Raw genomic sequence first — 9570 nt, 5'->3', positions numbered from 1 at the left:
GATTCCAAGGGAAGGGAAGCGTAGCAGGGGACGGCAGAAAGTTAGGTGGGCGGATGAGATTAAGAAGTTTGCAGGGAAGACATGGCCACAATTAGTACATGACCGGGGTTGTTGGAGAAATATGGGAGAGGCCTTTGCCCTGCAGTGGGCGTAACCAGGCTGATGATGATGATGATGACGATGACTCTAGTCCCACCTCATGGGAGTCATTGTTAGTCTCTTCGTTTACCCTCGCCTTGTTGCATTTTATCACGTTGACATTTAGGGGACTGGGCAGAGATCACATTGCATCAGCATGGTCAAAAGTCCTCGCAATGCTTTGTTTTAAATGGACAGTCAGATTCTCCCGGTCCATACCAGTTGAAGCGCAACGGAAAGTGCAAAGCGGCACAGCTCAATCCACACTGCAAGGGAGTCATTCTTACTCCTGTCTTTTATCCACGCTTTTTTTTTCATTTTTTCACTTCGACATTTAGAGCACTGTGCAGAAATCACACTGCGTCAGCATGCTCAACGGCCCCCAGAATGGTTTGTTTTATTTGGACAGTGGATTCTGTCAGTCCATGCCAGTTCATTCGCACCAGACCGCGCAAGAGCTGCACTGCGCTAGCCGCACCTAAAGGGTGTCATAGGTACTCCTGTCGTTTATCCAGCCCTTTCCTTAATTTATTTATTTCACGTTTAAAGCACTAGGCAGAAATCAAATTGCGTCAGCATGGTCAACGGCCCTCGCAATCATTTGTTTTAAATGGACAGTCGGATTACCCCGATCTATCCCAGTTGAAGCGCACCAGGCAGCGCTAGAGCCGCACTGCTCTAGTCGCAGCTCAAGGGAGTCATTGTTACTCACTTAGCTCCCCCACGCCTTGTTCTATTTCTTCAGGTTGACATTTAGGGCACTGGGCACAAATCACCTTGCATAAAAATGGTCAACCGCCCTCGCAATTATATCTTTTAAAAGCACAGTAAGATTCCCCCTGTGCATTCCAGTTGAACCACACCAGACAGTGCAAAGCAGCACTGTTCTAGCCGCACCTCAAGGGAGTCATAGTTACTAACGTCCTTCACCCACGCTTAGTTCCATTTCCTCACATTGACATTTAGAGCCCTGGGCACAAATCACATTGCGTCAGCATCGTCAAAAGTCCTTGCAATGCTTTGTTTTACGTGGACAGTCAGTTTCAGCCGCTCCATGCCAGTTGATGCACAACAGATAGCATAAAGCGCCACTCCTGAATCCACACTGCAAGGGAGTCATTCTTACTCCTGTCGTTAAACGCCTTTTTTTCATTTCTGCACGTTGACATTTACAGACCTGGGCAGAAATCACATTGCGTCAGCATGGTCAACGGCCCTCAAAATGCATTGTTTTATTTGGAGAGTCGGATTCTCCCGGTCCATGCCAGTTGAAGCGCACCAGGCAGCGCAAGCGCCACACTGCTCTAGCCGCACCTCAAGAGAGCCATTGTTACTCGCTTTGTGTAGCCATGCCTTGTTGCATTTCTTCACGTTGACATTTAGAGCGCTGGGCAGAAGTCACATTACGTCAGCATGATCAAAAGTCTTCGCAAAGCTTTGTTTTAATGGACAGTTGGATTCCACCGGTCCATACCAAATGAAGCACAATGGATAGCACAAAGCGAAACTGCTCAATAAACTCTGCACGGGAGTCATTCTTACTCCTGTCCTTTATACCCACCTTTTTGCATTTCTTCACGTTGACATTTAGAGCACTGGCTCCCAGAATGCTTTGTTTCATTTGGACAGTGAATTCCGCCCGTCCATGCCAGTTGAGGCGTATCATACCGCGCAAGAGCTGCACTGCTCCAGCCGCACCTCACAGGAGTCACTCTTACACCTGTCCTTTATCCAGGCATTTCTTTATTTCATCACTTTGCCGTTTATAGCACTAGGCAGAAATCACATTGCGTCAGCATGGTGAACGGCCCGCGCAATTATTTGTTTTAAATGGACAGTCGGATTCCCCCGATCTATGCCAGTTGGAGTGCAGCAGACTGCGCAAGAGCCGCACTGCTCTAGTCGCACCTCGCGGGAGTCATTGTTACTCTCATCGCATTCACACCTTCTTGCATTTCTTCACGTTGACATTAAGTAGCACTGGGCAGAAATCACATAGTGTCAGCATCGGCAACAGCCTTCACAATCGTTTGTTTTAAGTGCACAGTGAGATTCCCGCGGTGCATGCCAGGTAAGCCACACCAGACAGTGCAGACCTGTGCTGCTCTAGTCGCACCTCATGGGAGTCATTGTTAGTCTCTTCGTATACCCACGCCTTGTTGCATTTTATCAAGTTGACATATAGGGGACTGGGCAGAAATCACATTGCGTCAGCGTGGTCAAAATTCCCCGCAATGCTTTGTTTTAAATGGACAGTCGGATTCCCCCGGTCTATACCAGTTCAAGCGCAATGGAAAGTGCAAAGCGGCACAGCTGAAAGCACACTGCAAGGGAGTCATTCTTACTCCTGTCGTTTACCCACGCCTTTTTTTCATTTCTGCACGTTGACATTTACAGACCTGGGCAGAAATCACATTGCGTCAGCATGGTCAACGGCCCTCAAAATGCATTGTTTTATTTGGAGAGTCGGATTCTCCCGATCCATGCCAGTTGAAGCGCACCAGGCAGCGCAAGCGCCACACTGCTCTAGCCGCACCTCAAGAGAGCGATTGTTACTCGCTTTGTGTAGCCATGCCTTGTTGCATTTCTTCACGTTGACATTTAGAGCGCTGGGCAGAAGTCACATTACGTCAGCATGATCAAAAGTCTTCGCAAAGCTTTGTTTTAATGGACAGTTGGATTCCACCGGTCCATACCAAATGAAGCACAATGGATAGCACAAAGCGAAACTGCTCAATAAACTCTGCACGGGAGTCATTCTTACTCCTGTCCTTTATACCCACCTTTTTGCATTTCTTCACGTTGACATTTAGAGCACTGGCTCCCAGAATGCTTTGTTTCATTTGGACAGTGAATTCCGCCCGTCCATGCCAGTTGAGGCGCACCATACCGCGCAAGAGCTGCACTGCTCCAGCCACACCTCACAGGAGTCACTCTTACACCTGTCCTTTATCCAGGCATTTCTTTATTTCATCACTTTGCCGTTTAGAGCACTAGGCAGAAATCACATTGCGTGAGCATGGTGAACGGCCCACGCAATTATTTGTTTTAAATGGACAGTCGGATTCCCCCGATCTATGCCAGTTGGAGTGCAGCAGACTGCACAAGAGCCGCACAGCTCTAGTCGCACCTCGAGGGAGTCATTGTTACTCTCATCGCATACACACCTTCTTGCATTTCTTCACGTTGACATTAAATAGCACTGGGCAGAAATCACATAGTGTCAGTATCGGCAACAGCCTTCACAATCGTTTGTTTTAAGTGCACAGTGAGATTCCCGCGGTGCATGCCAGGTAAGCCACACCAGACAGTGCAGACCTGTGCTGCTCTAGTCGCACCTCATGGGAGTCATTGTTAGTCTCTTCGTTTACCCACGCCTTGTTGATTTTATCAAGTTGACATATAGGGGACTGGGCAGAAATCACACTGCGTCAGCACGGTCAACGGCCCCCAAAATGCTTTGTTTTATTTGGGCATTTTATTTTACAGGAGGTATTCAGAGACATGGATTGGGAAGAATTGGGGATAAAAGTTAATCGAGAATAGCTTAGTAACTCGCGATTCGCTGATGACATTGCCTTCCTCAGTACCTCAGGGGACCAATTGCAATGCATGTTCACTGACCTGGATAGGCAAAGCAGAAGAGTGGGTCTAAAAATTAATCAGCAGGAAACTAAAGTAATGCTTAACAGTCTCGGAAGAAAACAGCAATTTACAATTGGCAGCGAGGCACTAGAAGTCGTAAGGGAATACATCAACTTAGGGCAGGTAGTGACAGCGGATGCGGATCATGAGACAGAAATATTCAGAAGAACAAGAATGGGCTGGGGTGTGTTTGGCAGGCATTCTCAGATGATGATTAGCAGGTTGCCATTATCCCCTCAAGAGGAAAGTATATAATACCTGTGTCTTACCAGTACTCAACTATGGGGCAGAAACCTGGAGGCTTACGAAAATGGTTCTGCTCAAATTGAGGACGACGCAACGAGCTATGGAAAGAAGAATGATAGGTGTAATGTTAAAGGATAAGAAAAGAGCAGATTGGGTGAGGGAACAAACGCGAGTTAATGATGTCTTAGTTGAAATCAAGAAAAAGAAATGGGCATGGGCAGGACACGAAATGAGGAGGGAAGATAACCAATGGTCATTAAGGGTTACGGAATGGATTCCAAGGGAAGGGGAGCTTAGCAGAGGGCGGCAGAAAGTTAGGCGGGCGCATGAGATTAAGAAGTTTGCAGGGACGACATGGCCACACTTAGTACATGATCGGGGTTGTTGGAGATGTATGGGAGAGGCCTTTGCCCTGCAGTAGGCGTAACCAGGCTGATGCTGATTCCGCCGGTCCATGCCAGTTGAGGCACACAAGACCACGCAAGAGCCGCACTGCGATAGCCGCTCCACAAGGGAGTCATGGTTACTCCTCTCGTTTATCCGTCCTTTTTTTTAATTACTTCTCTTTGACGTTTAGAGCACTGGGCAGAAATCACATTCCGTCAGCATGGTCGACGGCGCTCACAATCATTGGTTTTAATTGGACAGTCGGATTCCCCCGATCTATGCCAGCTGGAGTGCAGCAGACTGTGCAAATGCTGCGCTGCTCTAGTCACACCTCAAGGGTGTCATTGTTACTCTCATCGCTTACACACACCTTTTTTGCATTTCTTCACATTGACATTAAATAGCACTGGGCAGAAATCACATTGTGTCAGCATGGTCAACGGCCTTCGCAATCATTTCTTTTCATGGCAGAGTTAGATTCCCCCGTTGCATGCCAGGTAAACCACACCAGACAGTGCAAAGCCGCTCTACTCTAGTCCCACCTCATGGGAGTCATTGTTAGTCTCTTCGTTTACCCTCGCCTTGTTGCATTTTATCACGTTGACATTTAGGGGACTGGGCAGAGATCACATTGCATCAGCATGGTCAAAAGTCCTCGCAATGCTTTGTTTTAAATGGACAGTCAGATTCTCCCGGTCCATACCAGTTGAAGCGCAACGGAAAGTGCAAAGCGGCACAGCTCAATCCACACTGCAAGGGAGTCATTCTTACTCCTGTCTTTTATCCACGCTTTTTTTTTCATTTTTTCACTTCGACATTTAGAGCACTGTGCAGAAATCACACTGCGTCAGCAAGCTCAACGGCCCCCAGAATGGTTTGTTTTATTTGGACAGTGGATTCTGTCAGTCCATGCCAGTTCATTCGCACCAGACCGCGCAAGAGCTGCACTGCGCTAGCCGCACCTAAAGGGTGTCTAGTTACTCCTGTCGTTTATCCAGCCCTTTCCTTAATTTATTTATTTCACGTTTAAAGCACTAGGCAGAAATCAAATTGCGTCAGCATGGTCAACGGCCCTCGCAATCATTTGTTTTAAATGGACAGTCGGATTACCCCGATCTATCCCAGTTGAAGCGCACCAGGCAGCGCTAGAGCCGCACTGCTCTAGCCGCAGCTCAAGGGAGTCATTGTTACTCACTTAGCTCCCCCACGCCTTGTTCTATTTCTTCAGGTTGACATTTAGGGCACTGGGCACAAATCACCTTGCATAAAAATGGTCAACCGCCCTCGCCATTATATCTTTTAAAAGCACAGTAAGATTCCCCCTGTGCATTCCAGTTGAACCACACCAGACAGTGCAAAGCAGCACTGTTCTAGCCGCACCTCAAGGGAGTCATTGTTACTAACGTCCTTCACCGACGCTTTGTTCCATTTCCTCACATTGACATTTAGAGCCCTGGGCACAAATCACATTGCGTCAGCATCGTCAAAAGTCCTTGCAATGCTTTGTTTTAAGTGGACAGTCAGTTTCAGCCGCTCCATGCCAGTTGATGCACAACAGATAGCATAAAGCGCCACTCCTGAATCCACACTGCAAGGGAGTCATTCTTACTCCTGTCGTTTAACCACGCCTTTTTTTTCATTTCTGCACGTTGACATTTACAGACCTGGGCAGAAATCACATTGCGTCAGCATGGTCAACTGCCCTCAAAATGCATTGTTTTATTTGGAGAGTCTGATTCTCCCGGTCCATGCCAGTTGAAGCGCACCAGGCAGCGCAAGCGCCACACTGCTCTAGCCGCACCTCAAGAGAGCCATTGTTACTCGCTTTGTGTAGCCATGCCTTGTTGCATTTCTTCACGTTGACATTTAGAGCGCTGGGCAGAAGTCACATTACGTCAGCATGATCAAAAGTCTTCGCAAAGCTTTGTTTTAATGGACAGTTGGATTCCACCGGTCCATACCAAATGAAGCACAATGGATAGCACAAAGCGAAACTGCTCAATAAACTCTGCACGGGAGTCATTCTTACTCCTGTCCTTTATACCCACCTTTTTGCATTTCTTCACGTTGACATTTAGAGCACTGGCTCCCAGAATGCTTTGTTTCATTTGGACAGTGAATTCCGCCCGTCCATGCCAGTTGAGGTGTATCATACCGCGCAAGAGCTGCACTGCTCCAGCCGCACCTCACAGGAGTCACTCTTACACCTGTCCTTTATCCAGGCATTTCTTTATTTCATCACTTTGCCGTTTATAGCACTAGGCAGAAATCACATTGCGTCAGCATGGTGAACGGCCCGCGCAATTATTTGTTTTAAATGGACAGTCGGATTCCCCCGATCTATGCCAGTTGGAGTGCAGCAGACTGCGCAAGAGCCGCACTGCTCTAGTCGCACCTCGCGGGAGTCATTGTTACCCTCATCGCATTCACACCTTCTTGCATTTCTTCACGTTGACATTAAGTAGCACTGGGCAGAAATCACATAGTGTCAGCATCGGCAACAGCCTTCAGAATCGTTTGTTTTAAGTGCACAGTGAGATTCCCGCGGTGCATGCCAGGTAAGCCACACCAGACAGTGCAGACCTGTGCTGCTCTAGTCGCACCTCATGGGAGTCATTGTTAGTCTCTTCGTTTACCCACGCCTTGTTGCATTTTATCAAGTTGACATATAGGGGACTGGGCAGAAACCACATTGCGTCAGCGTGGTCAAAATTCCCCGCAATGCTTTGTTTTAAATGGACAGTCGGATTCCCCCGGTCTATACCAGTTCAAGTGCAATGGAAAGTGCAAAGCGGCACAGCTGAATGCACACTGCAAGGGAGTCATTCTTACTCCTGTCGTTTACCCACGCCTTTTTTTCATTTCTGCACGTTGACATTTACAGACCTGGGCAGAAATCACATTGCGTCAGCATGGTCAACGGCCCTCAAAATGCATTGTTTTATTTGGAGAGTCGGATTCTCCCGATCCATGCCAGTTGAAGCGCACCAGGCAGCGCAAGCGCCACACTGCTCTAGCCGCACCTCAAGAGAGCGATTGTTACTCGCTTTGTGTAGCCATGCCTTGTTGCATTTCTTCACGTTGACATTTAGAGCGCTGGGCAGAAGTCACATTACGTCAGCATGATCAAAAGTCTTCGCAAAGCTTTGTTTTAATGGACAGTTGGATTCCACCGGTCCATACAAAATGAAGCACAATGGATAGCACAAAGCGAAACTGCTCAATAAACTCTGCACGGGAGTCATTCTTACTCCTGTCCTTTATACCCACCTTTTTGCATTTCTTCACGTTGACATTTAGAGCACTGGCTCCCAGAATGCTTTGTTTCATTTGGACAGTGAATTCCGCCCGTCCATGCCAGTTGAGGCGTACCATACCGCGCAAGAGCTGCACTGCTCCAGCCACACCTCACAGGAGTTACTCTTACACCTGTCCTTTATCCAGGCATTTCTTTATTTCATCACTTTGCCGTTTAGAGCACTAGGCAGAAATCACATTGCGTGAGCATGGTGAACGGCCCACGCAATTATTTGTTTTAAATGGACAGTCGGATTCCCCCGATCTATGCCAGTTGGAGTGCAGCAGACTGCACAAGAGCCGCACAGCTCTAGTCGCACCTCGAGGGAGTCATTGTTACTCTCATCGCATACACGCCTTCTTGCATTTCTTCACGTTGACATTAAATAGCACTGGGCAGAAATCACATAGTGTCAGCATCGGCAACAGCCTTCACAATCGTTTGTTTTAAGTGCACAGTGAGATTCCCGCGGTGCATGCCAGGTAAGCCACACCAGACAGTGCAGACCTGTGCTGCTCTAGTCGCACCTCATGGGAGTCATTGTTAGTCTCTTCGTTTACCCACGCCTTGTTGATTTTATCAAGTTGACATATAGGGGACTGGGCAGAGATCACATTGCATCAGCATGGTCAAAAGTCCTCGCAATGCTTTGTTTTCAATGGACAGTCAGATTCTCCCGGTCCATACCAGTTGAAGCGCAACGGAAAGTGCAAAGCGGCACAGCTCAATCCACACTGCAAGGGAGTCATTCTTACTCCTGTCTTTTATCCACGCTTTTTTTCTTCATTTTTTCACTTCGACATTTAGAGCACTGTGCAGAAATGACACTGCGTCAGCATGCTCAACGGCCCCAAGAATGGTTTGTTTTATTTGGACAGTGGATTCTGTCAGTCCATGCCAGTTCATTCGCACCAGACCGCGCAAGAGCTGTACTGCGCTAGCCGCACCTAAAGGGTGTCATAGTTACTCCTGTCGTTTAACCACGCCTTTTTTTCATTTCTTCACGTTGACATTTACAGACCTGGGCAGAAATCACATTGCGTCAGCATGGTCAACGGCCCTCAAAATGCATTGTTTTATTTGGAGAGTCGGATTCTCCCGGTCCATGCCAGTTGAAGCGCACCAAGCAGCGCAAGCGCCACACTGATCTAGCCGCCCCTCAAGAGGGCCATTGTTACTCGCTTTGTGTAGCCATGCCTTGTTGCATTTCTTCACGTTGACATTTAGAGCGCTGGGCAGAAGTCACATTACGTCAGCATGATCAAAAGTCTTCGCAAAGCTTTGTTTTAATGGACAGTTGGATTCCACCGGTCCATACCAAATGAAGCACAATGGATAGCACAAAGCGAAACTGCTCAATAAACTCTGCACGGGAGTCATTCTTACTCCTGTCCTTTATACCCACCTTTTTGCATTTCTTCACGTTGACCTTTAGAGCACTGGCCCCCAGAATGCTTTGTTTCATTTGGACAGTGAATTCCACCGGTCCATGCCAGTTGAGGCGTACCATACCGTGCAAGAGCTGCACTGCTCCAGCCGCACCTCACAGGAGTCACTCTTACACCTGTCCTTTATCCAGGCATTTCTTTATTTCATCACTTTGCCGTTTAGAGCACTAGGCAGAAATCACATTGCGTCAGCATGGTGAACGGCCCTCGAATCATTTGTTTTAAATGGACCGTCGGATTCCCCCGATCTATGCCAGTTGAAGTGCAGCAGACTGCGCAAGAGCCGCACTGCTCTAGTCGCACCACGAGGGAGTCATTGTTACTCTCTTCGCTTACGCACACCTTCTTGCATTTCTTCACGTTGACATTAAATAGCACTGGGCAGAAATCACATAGTGTCAGCATCGG

This window comes from Dermacentor albipictus, unplaced genomic scaffold, assembly GCF_038994185.2.
Source record: "Dermacentor albipictus isolate Rhodes 1998 colony unplaced genomic scaffold, USDA_Dalb.pri_finalv2 scaffold_37, whole genome shotgun sequence".
NCBI classification, from domain to species: Eukaryota; Metazoa; Arthropoda; class Arachnida; order Ixodida; family Ixodidae; genus Dermacentor; species Dermacentor albipictus.
Note: the sequence above shows the minus strand (reverse complement) of the source record.